The sequence below is a fragment of the Macrotis lagotis genome, chromosome X (genome assembly GCF_037893015.1).
Source record: "Macrotis lagotis isolate mMagLag1 chromosome X, bilby.v1.9.chrom.fasta, whole genome shotgun sequence".
NCBI classification, from domain to species: domain Eukaryota; kingdom Metazoa; phylum Chordata; class Mammalia; order Peramelemorphia; family Peramelidae; genus Macrotis; species Macrotis lagotis.
The window spans coordinates 273,234,086-273,252,117 of record NC_133666.1 but is presented as its reverse complement, the minus strand read 5'-3'; the positions used below and the strand labels follow the sequence as shown (position 1 = coordinate 273,252,117).

General features: G+C 34.0%; 2 pseudogenes; one reads left to right on the top strand and one right to left on the bottom strand.

Annotated features, from left to right (window-relative positions):
* Positions 1 to 3,070: 3,070 nt before the first annotated feature.
* Positions 3,071 to 3,714, top strand: LOC141499031 (PRELI domain-containing protein 1, mitochondrial pseudogene; annotated as a pseudogene).
* Positions 3,715 to 17,237: 13,523 nt separating this feature from the next.
* On the bottom strand, positions 17,238 to 17,801 carry LOC141499030 (histone PARylation factor 1 pseudogene; annotated as a pseudogene).
* Positions 17,802 to 18,032: the final 231 nt, after the last annotated feature.

Here is an 18,032-nt window from a genome sequence, read left to right as displayed (position 1 = left end):
ATTATTTGCTATGGTTTCTTTTTTTCCTAATCTATTTACCCATTTCTCTGTTTCTTATCCAGAATCAGATACAATCCTGCCACATTATAATCTTTAGATCTGGTATAACTATACCACTTTCCTTTAGACTTTATTTTCCATCAATTCCCTTGATATTCTTGACAATTTGTTCTGCCTCTATATGAATTCTGCCTCTATTTTTTGTAACTCTATAACATAATCTTTAGTAGTTTTATTGGTTTGACACTGAATATGTAAATTAATTTAGGAAGAATTGTCATTTTTAATAATATTAACTGATCCCTGGATAACTGATATTTTCCCAATTGATTAGATCTTTCTTTATATTCACATTACCATCAATTTATACCCAAACCTCCTTTCCATAGTATTTTCCCTCCAATTGTTCCAAGAAAAATACAATTCTCAAGAGTTAAAAGCATTATTGCATCAACAATCAATTTCTATTCAAAATCTCTGTCTAAGTACATACTTTTCAACTGTATTAAGAGAAATATAATTCTCAAGAGTTACAAATATTATCTTGCCATGTAGGGAATATAGACAATTTAAGTTTTTTAATTAATATTTTCCCTTTTCCATTTACCTTTTTTAATGTATCTCTTGAGTCTTGTATTTGAAGACCAAATTTTCTGTTCAGCTCTGATCTTTTTCTGAGGCAAATTTGAAAGTCTTTTATTGCATTGAAAAACCATCTTTCCCCCCTTAAAGAATATGTTGAAATTTTTATGATAGTTGATTCTTGGTTGTAATCCAAGCTTTTTTGCTTTCTAGAATATCATATTCCTGGCTCTTTGCTCTTTTAATGTTGAAGGTGATATTTTGCATAATCCTGACTGTGGCTGCCTGGTACTTAGATTGCTTCTTTTTGACATCTTGCAGTATGTTTTCCTCGAGTTTATAATTTGAATACAATATTTCTTGGAGTTTTTATTTTGTGATGTCTTTCTGGAGGGTGATATATGAATTCATTCAAGTATTATTTTATCTTCTTTTTCTAGTATATTAGGGCAGTTTTCCACATTGCTTTTCTGCAAAGTAGTATCTAGGCTCTTTTTTTCTGACTGTGGCTTTCAGGTGGATAATTCATGAATTATCTCTCCTTAACTATTTTCCAGGTTGGTCATTTTTCTTGAGATATTTTGCATTTTTTTCAGTTTTTTGATTTTTGTTGATGGAATCTTGGTCTCTAACAACTTCCAATTGTCCAATTCTAGTTAGTAGAGTTTTATTTTCTACAGTGAGCTTTTGTGGTTCCTGGTATTAATTTTACATTTAGATGAGTGATTTTCCTTTTCTAGATAATTTTATTTTCCAGTTAGTAAATTTCATTTTAAAAATTATTTTATGCAGTCATTTTTCATAATTCTCCAGTATGATTCTTATGTCTTTTCTCCATTTTCCTTCTAATTCTGTTCTTTGGTTTTTAAAATCTTATTTGAACTCTTCAAAGAGGTTTTAACATGTGGGCATTTTGTCAGTACTTTCTTCCTCTGAAATGTAATTTTATCATACCCATCAGAATAGTAGATGTCAATAATAACATTTTTTGCACATTTTGAGAGTTGATCTCTGTTCCTAAGGTATATAATCCGTATTCCCAAGTTTTTTTGTGGTAGGGGATGGAGGTCTGCAGATTGTTTCCTGCACTAGAGTAGCCCAAATCTTCATCAGTGTTCTAACACTCAATCCTTGCTTTCCAAACTGAGGTTTAGACTCCTGTTGGTCTCCTGAGGTGGAGTCTTAGCAAAGCCTGGACATGAGAAGAACTGGAAGGAGTAGAGCTGGTAGCAAAGTTGTGTTAAGAGTTGAGCTGTGTCAGGAGCTCAGCCAAGTAAGGCACCATGTTGTGGCTAAGATTCTCTTGCTATTTTTCCAGTTCTCCCACCTATGCTATACTACACAATCCCTTTACCCACATGGGATCACATTTTTCCTGAAGTTTTTCCAGAATATCTCACTGAAAAGAAACAATTGTGAACACCTGGGTATTTGTTGTTGTGGGGATTTACTATATGTTAGATGGGATACTTCTGGGACAGATCCAAGGTAGCTGTGTGAAGGTAGCATGCACCCAGAGCTTTCCTTATACAACATTAAATGAAACCTCTATATAGACATTAAAGCTACAGATTCCACCAAAAAAGAGCAAAACAAGCTCTCAACTGTTGACATTGTGGAGGATATTAAATGAAAGTCTATCTCTTTGGGGGAAAGGGGGGAAATAGAGCAGAATTAGGCTGGAGGGCAGGAAAGTCAGTGGGAGTTTTCTAGTCATAGTATACCCAGGTCCCAACAGCTAGACAGTACCACAGGTTCTATATAAGATAGATAGCAGAACAGAGGGTCCCAAACCCAGACAAAATCTGAGCCCTAGGAACAATGGGGACAACAGACAGGACTGGATGAGGTACAAACCACTGCACTGGCAAAATCTCAACATAAAGGAGGAAACAAACCTCTGAAACACCTGGGCTGCATAAGTTACACCTTGGCAAACTATAAACAAGGGAACAGATCCCAACCACCACAAAAAAAGCTTGAGAGTATGCTCCCTATACCACAGGAGTAAAGTTCAATTACCAAATTGTTCAAAAAAAATAAAAAAGAGCACTGATCATTAAAAACTTGTATTCAGAAAGAGATAACAAAAATGGTATCTCAGAAGAAAGCAGTGACAAATTAAGTAAGTATCAAAGGAAGTCTCAAAGGAATTTATGAATAGAACTCAAATCCAAAACCTCTTTGAAGAGCTTAAAAAGGATTTTAAAAAACAAAGAAGAGAGGAATAAGAAAAATGGAAAAAAAGAATTGAGTGCCCTGTAGGAAAATTATGAAAAATTGAGAAAAGAAATAAACTCCTTTTAAAGTAAAAATAGACACCCCCTCATGGTGGCTGTGACTGGGGCACTGGTGATGAAGGCAGTGGTGGCAATGGCAGCAATGCCAGCTTTGGGATAGTGAGAGTACCAACCCAATCACCCTTCTCTCCCTCCCCTTATTCCCCAAGGCTGTGTGCCCCGTGACACAGTCACAACCCCGCTAGATGATGGTGAAGTATTTCTTGGGGCAAAGTGTGCTCCGGAAGCCCTGGGACCAAGTGTTTGCTGCCTTCTGGCAGCATTACCTCAACCCCTACAGCAAACTTGCTGACAGAGGATATTGTGCCCTGGGAGATGAGTCCTGACCAGAAACTGCTGTCCAGGAGGCTTCTGACAAAGACCAACAGGGTATTCCTCTGGGCAGAGCACTTCTTTCCTGCTGATGCAGCCCACTCAGCTGACATACTCGAGGATCTACAGAACCAGACCATGATAACTTTCACCTGAACATCAATCATGTCTGGCTGATGGTGGTGGTGGAAAGATGTGTTTACCGTGTGTGAACCCTGAAAACAGTGGCTGGACTGAAATTCGAAGGGAAGCCTGGGTCTCCTTTAGTTTGTTTAGGATTTCCGAAAGCTGTACTGGAGTTTGGCCTAGCTAGATTCAAAAGTAATATGGCCAAGACCATCAAAGGCTTTGAGTACATCTTTGCCATACTGCAAGGTGAAGCTCCTTCTAAGACACTCAATGAAACAGCTAAGGAAGAAAAACTGAGAAGGTGAAGGAAACTGCCCTGGAAGCTACTGAGAAGGCTAAGGAACTGGCCAGCAAGGCAGCCACCAAGAAGCAGCAGCAACATTATTTTTAAAGAAGTCACCATACTGCTTCCCCTGCAACAAAAAGGCCTTGCTGGGATTGCCAGTTCCCAAGTCTGTAAGCCTTTTAGCATTGTTCCCAGAGCCCTAGTACCTAGGAAGACAGCACAATGCAAGCCAATAGACAATCCAGCTCTTGTTCTGTTACCCACCCAGTGTCTGAGTTGCAATTTATCATTAAAAATTAATTTTCAGTCCTGTCAAATAACAAAAATTAAAAATAGTCAACTAGAAAAAGTATTAAATCATCAAAAAATAAAATCAATCAACTAGAAAAGAATGCAGATCATCTAAAAGTCAAATTGACCAACCAGAAAAGGAATGCCATAGAGGAGCAGGAATCCTCCTCACAACTCCAGGGCAGAGGGGAGGGCCTGTGGTTATCCACAGACCAGAGCACAGGCAAGAGAGCAGTCAGAACCTCTCACAAGATCTTGGAGGAATTAAGGTCCCTATGGGGTATCCCCCCCACCAAAGCTTTGTAAATGTGTTAAATCAGTCAGAGGCTGAGGAAATGAGCAAACAACAGAATTAAGAAGAACCTGACCATAGAAAATTATTTGGTCACATGGAGTATCAAAATACATACTCAGAATATGAGAAAGTCAAAACTTCTATATCCTAAGCCTCCATGAGAAATAGAAACTGAGCTCAAGCAATAGAAGAGGTCAAAAAAGATTCTGAAAGACAAGTAAGGGAGGTAGGAAAACTTGGAAAGAGAAATGAGAGAGATGCAGGAAAATCATGAAAACCAAGTCAACAGCTTAGTGAAAGAAAAGTAAAAAATACTGAAGAAAATAACATTAGACATCAGTTTAGGTCAATTGAAAAAGGCAATTCAAAAGGCAAATGAGGAGAAGAATGTCTTAAAAAGCAGATGGTCAGCTGGAACAGGAGATCAAAATGCTCTCTGAAGAAAATGACTCCTTCACTTGTAGAATGGTGCTAAAGGAAGCTGAAGATTATGTAAAAATCAAAAAGCAAAACTATATCAAAAGAAACAAAAATTAGAAAAATGTGAAATATGTCATTGAGAAAAAGAACTAACCTAGTAAACATATCCAGGAAAGATAATTTAAAAAATATTGGGATGACAAGGAAAAGAACCTAAGTTTCACTTTTCAAGAAATAATGCAGCAAATTTGGCCTAGGGGTTCTGGAAGCAGAGGGTAAAATAGACATTGAGGGAATCTACCAATCACCTCCTGAAAGAGATCCCAAAGGAAAAACTCCCAGGAATATTATAGCCTAATTCCAAAATTCCCAAGTCAAAGAGAAAATATTACAAGCAGCCAGAAATAAACAATTCAATTGTCATGGCTCTACAGTCAGGATTAGACAGGATTTGGCAGCATCTACATTAAAGACTCCTAGTGTTTAGAATATTATATTCTAGAAGGCAAAAGAGCTTGGTTTACAATCAAGAATCAACTACCCAGCAAAACTGAACATCCTCTTTCAGGGGGAAAATGTGGACTTTCAATGAAACAAGGGACATTCAGACTTTCCTGTTGAAATGACCAGAGCTGAACATAAAGTTTGGTCTCTAAGTACAGGACTCAGGTGAAGCATAGAGAGAAGGACTAATTATGAGGAACTTAATGATATTGAACTGTACATATTCTGTGATGGGAAGAAGATATTGATAATTCATGTGAACCTTCTCATTTATAAAAGTGGATAGAAGGATCATATATAAGGCACATGAGGGGATTGAATATAATGGTACAATGTAGTATAAATATGGAGTCAATGGGTGATAAAGGAAAGTACTGGGAGTAAGGGAAAGGAGAGGTAGAATGGGCTAAGATATTTCACATAAAAGCAAAGAAAAAGCTTTTGCAATGGAGTGAAGGGAGGGATGTGAGTGGGAATGAGTGAGACTTCATTCTTATCAGAAATGGCTCAGTGAAGAAATAACATAGGGCATAGAAATCTATCTTACCCTAGCGAAATATGAGAGGAAAGGGATGGGATAAGGGGAATGGGGGAGGGAAGGGTGGGAGTAAGTAACAGAAGAGATGGAAGGTTGTAGAAGAGGGTAATCAGATACAATGGCCTTGTGAGCAGGGACAAAGTGAAAGGAGAGAAAGAAGAGAATAAATGAGAGTGGATAGGATTAGAATGGAGGAAAATACTGCTAGTGATAGTGGGAAATGATATCAAAGCAACTTCTCTGGCAGACTTAAATTAAAGAAGGCAACTCATCTAAGAGACAGCAGATGGAATGTGAACACAGACTGAGGTAAACAAATTTTCTCTCTCACTTCACTTCTCTTGATGTTTCTGTATCTTTTAGGGAGGTTATGTTCACTTTCACAATATTTTGGTAAAATACAATAAAAGAGGGACTTCTGGCCAAAATAGCAGAGAAGACAGATGCAGTTCTAAAGTCTCCTGATCTTCCCTCATAAATAATATGAAACAAACCTCTTAACAGAAACCCAAATGACAAAACCCAGAAAGAAAAGCCAGGAGAAGAATATCTAGCTCAGGATTTGTCTTCCACAATTGTAGGTGAGTCTGACAGAGGGACAACTCTGCCGGGAGCACAGGTTTAGTGAGAGCCTAGGAGCCAGGATTAGCTGCAAATTAGCCTGATCAGCAGCAGGGCTAGAGTCTGGTCAACCATGGGGGCTTGGGTCAACTAGGGAGCAGAGGCATTGGTGGTGTTGCTGACCATCTGGAGCTTGGTTTGAATAACCTCATTTCAAAGAATGAGTGAATCAAACAAATTATAGAAGGAATTACACATTTTATTCTAGACAATGACAATAATGAAACAACTTAATTAAAACTATGGGATTCAGTCAAAGTGGCTGTCAGAGGATATATTGTAACTATAAATGATTACATGAAAAAATTAGAGAAAGGAAATCAATGAACCAAATATGTGATTAAAAATTTGAGAAAGAATAAATTAAAAACATCCAATTAAATATCAAATTAGAAATTCTAAAAATCTAAGGAGAAATTAATAAAATTGAAAGCAAAAATACTATTAAATTAATAAATAAAGCCAAGAGTTTGTTTTATCAAAACATCAATAAAATTGATAAACTTCTGGTAAATTTGATTAATAAAAAGAAAAAAACTAAATCATAAATGAAAAAGGTGAACTCACCACCAATGAGGAGGAAATTAAAGTAATAATTCAGAATTATTTAGTCCTACTTTTTGCCAAAAAATTTGACAATCTAAGTGAAATGGGCAAATATTTAGAACAATATACATTGTCCAGGTTAAATGAAGAGAAGATTAAATACCTAACCAATCCTATCTTAGAAAAAGAAATTCAACAAGCCATCATTGAACTCCCTAAGAGAAAATCTCTAGGGTCTGATGAATTCACAAGTGAATTCTACCAAACATTTAAGGAAAAATTGGTTCCAATTCTATATAAATTCTTCAGAAAAATAGGGGAAGACAGAACTCTGCCTAAATCTTTCTATGACACCAATATTGTGCTGATACCTAAACCAGGAAGAGTTAAAACAGAGAAAGAAAATTATAGACCTATCTCACTGATGAATATGGATGCAAAAATCTTAAATAAAATCTTAGCAAAATTATTACCAAAAGTTATCACTAGGATAATACATTTTGACCACGTAGGATTTATCCCAGGAATGCAGGATTGGTTCGATATTAGGAAAACTGTGAATATAATTAATTTTATCAACAACAAACCTCTCAGAATTTATATGATTATATCAGTAGGTGCTGAAAAAGCTTTTAACAAAATACAGTGCCCATTCCTATTAAAAACACCAGGGAGTGTAGGAATAAATGGACTGTTCCTTAGAATAATAAACAGTATCTATCTGAAACCATCAAGAAGAATTGTATTCACCTGGGTGAGGCTAGAGGCATTCCCAATAAGATAATGAGATCTATCTTATCACTACCCTCCAATGTCTTATTAGAAATGTTAACTTCAGTAATTAGAGAAGAAAAAGAAATTGAAGGAATAAGAATTTGGAAGGAAGAGACAAAACTCCCCCTCTTTGCAGATGACATGATGGTATACCTAGAGAATTCCATGAAATCATCCAGAAAACTACTGGAAACAATTAGCAATTTTAGCAAAGTTTCAGGATATAAAATGAACCTTCTTATATCCTCAACTTTTCTATATATGACAAGCAAGATACAGCAAGAAGAGCTTGAAAGAGGAAATACCATTTAAAGTAACCTCAGACAATATAAAATACTTGGGATTCTGTTTGCCATGGCAGACTCAGAGACTTTTTGAAAATAATTACAAAACACTTCTAACACAAATAAAATCAGATTTAAATAACTGGGCAAACAGCAACTGCTCATGGATAGGTTGAGCTAATATAATAAAAATGACAATTCTACCAAAACTAAAATACCTATTTAGTGCCCTACCAATCAAAATTCTAAAACATTACTTTAATTAGTTAGAAAAAGTTGTAAATAAATTGATATGGAGAAATAAAAAGTCAAGCATTTCCAGGGATTCAACAAAAAAAAGTGCAAAAGAAGGTGGCTTAGACCTTCTAGATCTAAAATTATATTATAAAGCATCAGTCATCAAAACTGTCTGGTATTGACTAAGAAATAGAGTGGTGGATCAGTGAAATAGACTAGGTGCATTAGCAGGAAATGATTATAGTAATCTGCTGTTTAATAAACCCAAAGAGTCCAGATATTGGGATAAAAATTCTCACTTTGATAAAAACTCTTAGGAAAATTGGAAGTTTGTATGGAAAAAACTTCGATTAGATCAACACCTCACACCCTATACCAAGACAAGATCAAAATGGATACAGGATTTAGGCATAAAAAACAATATTATAATCAAACTAGAAGATCAAAGAGTAGCTTACCTGTCAGATATATGGAAAGGGAAATAGTTTATGACTAAGGAGGAGATGGAGAACATCCCCGAAAACAAACTAGAATATTTTGATTACATTAAATTAAAAAGCTTTTGTACAGACTTGCACTGTAACCAAGATCAAAAGAAATGTAGTATACTGGAAAACTATCTTTACAACTGGTATTTCTGACAATGTACTCATTTCTAAAATATATAGAGAACTGAGTCAATTTTTTAAAAAATGCCAATCCCCAATTGACAAATGGTCAAAAGATATGCAAAGGCAGATGAAGAAATCAAAGAAATCCATAATCATATGAAAAATTTATCCAAATCATTACTTATTAGAGAAATGCAAATTAAAACTTCTCTGAGGTACCACTTCACACCTCCCCAACTGGCTTATATGATCAGAAAGGACAATGATCATTGTTGGAAGAGTTGTGGGAAATCTGGTACATTAATACATTGTTGGTGGAGCTGTGAACTCTTCCAACCTTTCTGGAGAGTTGTCTGGAACTGCAAAGGACAGGAAAAATGTACATATACTTTGATCCAGCAATACCACTACTGGGTCTATACCCTGAAGAGATGATGAAAAAGGGTAAAAGCATCACTTGTACAAAAATATTCGTAGCAGCCCTGTTTGTGCTGGCAAAGATTTGGATAGTAAGTGAATGTCTTTCAGTTGGGAAATGGCTTAGCACATTGTGACATATGTATGTCATGGAACACTATTGTTCTGTTAGAAACCAGGAGGGATGGGAATTCAGGAAAGCCTGGAAGGATTTGCATGAAGTGATGCTGAGTGAGATGAGCAGAACCAGAAAAACATTGTACACCCTAACATCAAGATGGGGGTGATGATCAACCTCGATGAACTTGCTCATTCTATCAGTGCAACAATCAGGGACAATTTGGGGCTGTTCGCAATGGAGTATACCATCTGTGTCCAGAGAAAGAATTGTGGAGTTTGAACGAAGACCAAGGACTTTTATTTAGAAAAATTTAGAAAACTTGAATTTAGAAAAAAAATGATGTCTTATTGTCTGATCTTGCTTTTTCTCTTATACTTTATGTTTCTTCCTTAAGGATATGATTTCTCTCTCATCACATTCAGTTTGGATCAATGTATACCATTGAACCAATGTAATGCCTAGCAAACTGCCTTCTGTGGGGCGTGGGGGGAAAGAAGTAAAATTAGGGGAAAAATTGTAAAACTCAAAATAAATTAAATCTTTAAAAATAAAATAAAAGAACAGAATTTTTTTCCAAAAGAGAAAAAAATTGAGCAACTTGAAATGGAAACAAATAAGGCAACTGGAGAAAATAAAATGCTAAAAATTAGAATTGGACAAATATAAACTAATGAATCTATAAGACATCAAAATTCCACCAAATAAAATCAAAACACTGAAATCATTGAAGAAAATGTAAAGTAATATTTGGAAAATACAAGTAACCTGGAAAACAGATCCAGGAGAGATAGTTTGCATATAATTAGTCTACCAAAAGCCTAAAAAGAAAAAAAAAGTCTGCAAAATATCTTTCAGGAAATTATAATGTTAAACAGTCCTAATATACTAGATTAAGAAGACAAAATAATCTTTTAAAGAATACACAGAATACTTCCAGAAAGAGACCTCATAATACAAACTCCAAAGAATATCATCATCAAATTCTAGAATTATCAACTGAAGGAGAAAATATTGCAAGCAGCCTAAAAGAAGCAATTTCAAAAATAAAAGAAACACAATCAGAATTACAGAGGAAGCACAATCAATTTTAACATTAAACGATCAGAATATGATATTTTTGAGGACAAAGGTCCTTGGATTACAACCTATTACCCTGGAAAAATCAGCATATTGTCAAGGAAAAGGATTGCTTTGTTTGATGCTTTGACTACAATTGCAAGAAGTGTATTTGGATGAGCAGGAGATATGAATTGGTCATGAAATGATTTAGCTTTGCATGATGCTTTGACTTATCAGAATTGTGTGTCCATGAAAGATACTTGAAAATGGGGGCAGTATAAATCAATTATAATTTGATTTTTTTATGACTCTTTATAAGTATATTTCTATAGGAACAGAATAGGGGGACTTGCTTAGTGAATATGAGGCAATGCCACTTATCAATCAATCAATCAATCAATCTTCAAGAATATTTCCATCAGGACAAATGGAAGGAATATATTTTGACAAAGGTGTCAGGGGTACAAGACATAAAGACATAAAAAGAAGGCTAAGCATTAATGGATAAATAGCACCAGGTGAAGAGGTACAAAGACCTGTTATAATAGAGGGAAGGTTGGTAGAGTGTGAACAATGAATAAATCTAGTCTTGATACATTTTGCCCAGAGAAGGACTAACATGAAATCCCAATTAGGTTTAAATCCATGTTACAATACAAGTAAATGGGGGGAGGGGTAGGAAGGGGAAGAAGGATAAAGGAGAAACAGTATGAACACATTTACAAAACTTTCCCCATGAAATCAGGTCTAAATAATAGTAGTCACAGTTGCAAAAAAAAGAAGCAGAACAAAAGGGAAAAAAAAAATTAAAATATATGTTTTCATCTGCATTCAGAGTCCATCAGTTCCATCGCTGCATGTGGACAGCATTTTTCCATTATATATCTTTTTTAGTTATATTGGATCATTGTACTGCTTTGAATAATTAAGTCATTCATAATTGATCATTACATAATGTTGTGGTTACTGTGAATTATGTTTTTCTGGTTCTGTTCATTCCATTTAACATCAGTTTGTACAAGTCTTTCCAGATTTCTCTGAAATCTGACTGTTCATCAATTCTTAAAGAACAATAGAACATTCAAATACCACAGCTCATTTGGCCATTCCCAAATTGATGGTGTTCCTTTAATTACTAATATTTTGCCAATTTGAAATGGACTGTTATCAATATTTTTGTGAATGTAAGCTCTTTTTTTCCTTTTTTTTTGTGTTATCTTTGGCATACAGATACACACTACCAATATTGTTGTAACAAAGGGTATATAGTTTGGATGCCCATTGCCCATAGCTCCAGATTGATCTCCAAAATGGTTGGATCAGTTCACAATTCCAGTAACAATGTATTAGTGTCCCACTTTTCCCAAATCATCTCTAAAATTGATCATTTCTCTTTTTTTGGTCATTTTAGCTAATCTCATAAGTGTGAGGTACTTCACACCTGTTTCAATGTGCATTTCTCAAATAAATAATGATTTGGAGGATTTTTTCTCATCTGATTATAGGTAATTTTAGTTTTTCCCTTGAAAACAGCCTGTTCATATCATTTGATCATTTATCAACTGGGCAATGTCTTGAGTTCTTATCAGTTTGATCCAGCTCCCTCTTTATTTGAGAAATGAGGCTTTTAATATAAATGTCTGATGAACATCTAAGACAGATTTAGTTCTCAGCAATACAATATCAAAGAAAATTATGACAGCCTTGTAATAGAAATGTCAACAAAGTCCAGAGAAAAACTATGGAACTGAATATAAATCAAAGCATTTTCATTTTTTTCAATTTATATTTTTTTCCTTGCTCCTTTTTGAACTTTATGCAATTGAGATCAAATTTCATTATTTTTGAGACTTTGAACATAGTTATTTTTTAATTAATTAATTGATTGATTGATTAATTTTCATCCATATGCACATGTATATTTTTAAGTTACAAAATTTCCTTCCATCCTCCTTTCCCAGCACCCTCCCCTCAGTGATGAATAGTCATGTTATTATTGTACATACATACTTTGGATAAATATGTTTACAGCTTAGTCATTTTTGGTATGAGGAATTAGAATTAAAGTAAAGAGATACAAAAGATGATTTTTACAAAATGTTCATCAGATTTTGGAGGGTTGGTTTTTTTTTCTGTTTTGTTTTGCTTTTCTTCCTCTGGCTGGCGATGACATTGTCTATAGCCTGTCTGATATGGTTGTCCTAGTTCTTTAAACTGTTGAGAGGCGTAGCTTCCATTAAAATTGATCATCTCACAATGTTGTTATTAATGTGTACAGTGTTCTCTTGGTTCTGCTCCCTTCACTCCATGTCAGATGCCTTAGTCATTCCATTTTTATAGAGAGTCCAAGCACTTATGGTTGCTTATAGAGCAATAATATTCCATAGTATTCATGTATCATAACTTGTTTAACCATTTAACCATTCCCCTCAATTTCCAGTTCTTTGCCACTACAGAAAGAGCTGTTATGAATATTTTGGAAAATGTGGAACTTGTTCCTTTTTTATAATTTCTTCTGGATATAGACCTAGAATTGGAAGTGCTGGGTCAAAGGGTATGAACAGTTTTATTGCTCTTTGGGAATTGTTCCATATTGCTCTCCAGAATACTTGGATCTATTCACAACTCTACCAGCAATGCATCAATGTCCCAATCATCCCACAAACTTTCCAACACTGATCATTTTCCCTCTTTTCTCATTTTGGTCAAGCTGACAGGTATGAGGTGATACTTCATTGTTGTTTCAATTTACATTTCTCTAATCAATAATGATTTGGAGCATTTTTATATGATTATATATAGCTTTAATTTCTTCATTTGAAAACTGTCTATTCATCTCCTTTGACCATTTATCAACTAGGGAATGACTTTAACCTTTTAAATTTGATGCCTTTTTCCATAAATTTTAGAAAAAAACACCATTATCAGAACTCCTAGTTGTGAAGATCATTTCCCAGTTTTCTGCTTTCCTTCTAATTTTGGCAGCATTAATTTTATTAGTGCAAAACTTTTTTAACTTTAATATAGTTAAAGTCATTCATTTTGTAGTTTATAATATATTCTAATTTTTGTTTGGTCAGGTCTATTAATTTATATTAGCTTGACCTAACCATGAGCAATTGACATTTTCCCCAATTATTTAGATCTGACCTTTTTTTTGGATGAGATTTGCTTTATATTTGTATTAATACAGTTTCTGATTACTCTTATTTTTAACGTTTTTGCAAGGTAATGGAGTTAAGTGGCTTGCCCAAGACCACACAGCTAGGTAATTATTAAGTGTTTGAGGTCAGATTTGAAGTCAGATACTCCTGACTCCAGGGCTGGTGCTCTATCCACTGAGCTACCTAGCTGCCCCCTGATTACTCTTGGGAAGTAGATTACCAAATATTAGTATTGTCTATAGCTACTTCAGAGGAAATTTCTCTTTCTATCTCTTGTTCTTGGGCTTTGCTGTTCATATATAGAAATGCTGGTGATTTATGAGGGTTTATTTTATATCCTACCACTTGGTTGGAGTTTTTAATTGTTTCAAGGATTTTTTAGATGATTTTCTTGAGTTTTCTAAGTATACCATCAAATCATCTGCAAAAAAGTGAAAGCTTTGATTCCTCATTGCCAGTTCTGATTCCTTCAACTTCTGTTTTCTTCTTTTATTGCTACACCTAGCATTTCTAATACTATATTGAATAGTAAAGGTGATAATGGACATCCTTTTTTCACCCCTGATTTTATTGGAAACACTCTGAGTTTAATCCCATTACATATAATATTTGTTGATGGTTTTAGATACTAATTATTAATTTAAGGAAAACTCCATTTATTCCTAAATTTTCTAAGTTTTAATAGGAATAGATATTGTATTTTATCAAAGGCTTTTTCAACATTTATTGAGATATCATATGATTTCTATTGCTTTTACTATTGATATGTTCAAATATGTTGAATATTTTCCTGATATTGAACCATCCCTGACTACCTGATATAAATCCTATCTGATCATGGTATGTTATCCTAGTAATAATTTGCTGTAGTCTCATAGTTAAAATTTTATTTAAGATTTTTGCACCAATATTCATTAGGGAGATTGGTCTATAATTGTCTTTGTCTTGGTTCTTCCTAGTTTAGTATAAGTACCATGTTGGTATCATAAAAGGAGTTTGTAAGAATTTCACCTATTTTTAAATAGTTTATGTAGAATAGGAATTAATCATTTTCTAAATGTTTGATATAATTCACTTGTAAATCTATCCAGACATGGAAACCTTTTCTTAGGGAGTTTATTGATGGTTTCTTCAATTTCTTTTTTTCTGAAATGGGATTATTTAAATAATTTATTTCCTTTTCTGTTAATCTGGGGAATTTGTATTTTTATAAGCAATCATCTATTTCCCTCAAGTTATCCAATTTATTGGTATATAGTTCTGCAAAGTAGCTCCGAATTATCGGTCTAATTTCCTCCTTATTGATAGTTAGTTCACCCTTTTCATTTTTGATACTGGTAATTTGGTTATCTTATTTCTTTTTTTTAAATTATTATATTATAAAATTATGATTTTTAAAATTATGTTAACCTAAGGTTTGTCTATTTTATTTTGTCTATTTTATGACCTTTTCATAAACCTAACTCGCAGTTTTATTTATGAGGTTAATGGTTTTCTTGCTTTCAGTTTTATTAATCTCTCACTTGATTTTCAGAATTTCCATTTTGGTATTTAATTGGGGAATCTTTAATTTGCTCTTTTTTTCTAGTTTATTTAAATTGCATACCGAATTCATTAATCTCTTCTTTTTCTATTTTATTCATATAGGCATTTAGAGATACAAAGTTTCCTTTCAAAACTGCCTTGATTGTATTCCATAAATTTTAGCATGATGTCTTAGTATCATTTTAATGGATAAAATAATTGAATATTTGTATTATTTGCTGTTTGATCCACCCATTGTTTAAAAATGAAGCTATTTAATTTTCAATTGGTTTTTGTTTTATCTTTCCATTCCTTTTTATTCCATGTAATTTTTATTGTGTCATGGTCAGAAGAGAATGTATTTAATATTTCTGCCATTCTGCATTTGAAAAAAGGTATTTTTGCCCTAGTATATGGTCAATTTTGGTATAGGTGACATATACTGCCGAGAAAAAGGTATGTTCTTTTATATCCCCAATAAGTTTTCTCCAGAGGTCTATCATATCTAAGTTTTCTAAGATTTCATTCACCTTCTTAACTTCCTTTTGGTTTATTTTGTGGTTAGATTTATTTAATTCTGAGAAAGAGACATTGTGGTCCCACCATCATTAAAGTTTTACTGCATCTCCTTGTAATTCACTCAGTTTTTTTTCTCTAGGAATGTGGATGCTATACCACTAGGTATATACATGTTTAGTAATTATATCCCTTCTTTGCCAATGGTGCCTTTTAAGAAAATGTAGTTTTCTTTCTTATCCCTTTTAATGAGATCACTTTTTGCTTTTATTTTATCTGAGATCAAGATTGCTACCCCTGAATTTTTTACTTCAACTGAGGCATGATATATTTTGCTCCAACCTTTTACCTTAATCTTTGTATATCTCTCTGATTCAAATGTGTTTCTTGTAAAAAACGTGTTGTAGGATTCTGTTTTTTAAATCCATTTTACTTTCCACTTCAGTTTTATGGGACAATTCATCCATTCAAATTTACGGTAAAGATTACTAATTCTGTATTTTCCTCCATGCTATCATCCTCCATTTATATATTTTTCATTCCTTTTCTCTTATTCCTCCTCCTTACCAAAGTCTCTTTGACTTTTCTTTTAAAATTTAACTTTCAATTTATTTTCACTTTTTACCTTTACTTTCACTTTTATCAGTCCTCTCTTCCTTTTACTTTCTCTTTTCCCATTGCCCCCTTCCCTGTAAATTAGGCTAAATTTTAAACCCAAGTGGAAATCAATCTTATTCCCTCTCTGGGCCAAATCTATTGTATAGAATTTACTCAGGGTTCACTCTCTTTTCTTTCCCTCTAAACTTGTAAATTTTGTGCCTCTTCACCTGGTGTTTTTTATTTACTATTAATCAGCTATTACCAACTACAGTTTGATTATTTGATTGCTTGATAAGCGCACATTGTCATCAGAGTATCATCACAGATTGCTTGCTTGATTGTTTGATAAGCAGCATTGTCTCAAATTGCATCCAATTATATTTAGATTCTTTTTTTACCTTATCTCTTTTTCAAGTAGAGACATATAATCTTCCAACCTAAATCAAATAATTTCTTTAACTATTTGTGCCCCTTCCCTCAGGCCTATTTTCTCTGGCACTTTACTCGCCCCACCCCCACCCAGGGTACTTAACCCCTTGTTAAGTGAAGCATGACCTATTTTCTCTAACACTCCCCACCCCACACCCACCCAGGGTACTTAACCCTTCTACTCAGTGTAGAGTGAATTAATCCAAACCCAGTTCTAATTAACTGAAAGAATCTTAAAGATCTTGAAGTATTGGGAGGCTCTGGAGGTCTCACCTGAGAACTTTACAAATGATGTAAGTTATATAGTCACTGACTCAGAACCACCCAGTTTATGATGCCTTCATTAGTAAAGGTGCTAATCTTTTTCAGCATAGCAAAATTAAAGTGGGTGAAAAGATGATGACACACTTAAATTAGAAATTAATAGCCCTATTTTTCATCAAACATAGTGAAGTCATCTTGAACCGCTTCAATGGAGAGATAAGACCCAACTATATCAATATTCTATAAATCCAATCTCTTCAATTATATTCGACCTTTTAATTATCTTTTTTTTATTGCTGCAAACATTATCAAACATTTAATATTTTAAAACAATTGTATTCTTTTTCCTGTTCATCCTGCAAGTTGGTCTACATTTAACATTTTAAAACAAACACTTTTATACCATCACCCATTCATGTGGCAAGTTGATTTACATTTTCTTTGCTTCTGTTGGCCAGATGAGCTTAAATGATCTCTGCACACAAATTCCTCTTCAGCAGCTTATAGGCAAGAAGTAGAAGTTGACCAATAACTTTGTGAAAATACTGGGAACCATAGCAAAAAAGGTCAATTCCTAGCTCAAGTCCCATTCCATAATCACATTCATCATTAGCAAATTGAACAAAAGTAACCATTTCCTCAATGGGGGCAAATGCTTTCATTCTCTTCTCTTGGCTTGAAGCCTCAACAATTGTTTGGCAAATTATTTTAAGATTAGCATCTGTTTCAGGGAGGTCTCTGTATCCAACATCATTTTTATCTATAGAGATGACCAGGCCTGCACTGTGAAAAGTCTTTGTCACTACTTTTTTATCTCTCTGTTTCATGCTCATGCTTTTTTGTTCCAAGGAATAACCCAGTTCTTTGGCTGCTTCTGTTAGTTTTTCATTTATATTCTGTAAAAGATCAGTTTTCTTTTTATCCATTTCCTTTTTAATTTTTTTCTCCAAAAATAATTTGACAGTATACAAATACATTATATCATTGGATCATCGGAGACATCTGCCCGAGTGGCTTAATTATTTTGAGAAGTAAATTCTCTAGAATTAGAAGTGTTATATCTTCCCTTTCATGGTTAAATACAATTTGATCATTCTGAGTAAAATTTATTTTGTTTTGTTTTTACCTTCCCCTTTTCATGTATCTTTTTTATGCAAGTCTCGAGGCCTGTATTTGGTGATTGAATTCTCTGGTCTTTGTGTCAGAAC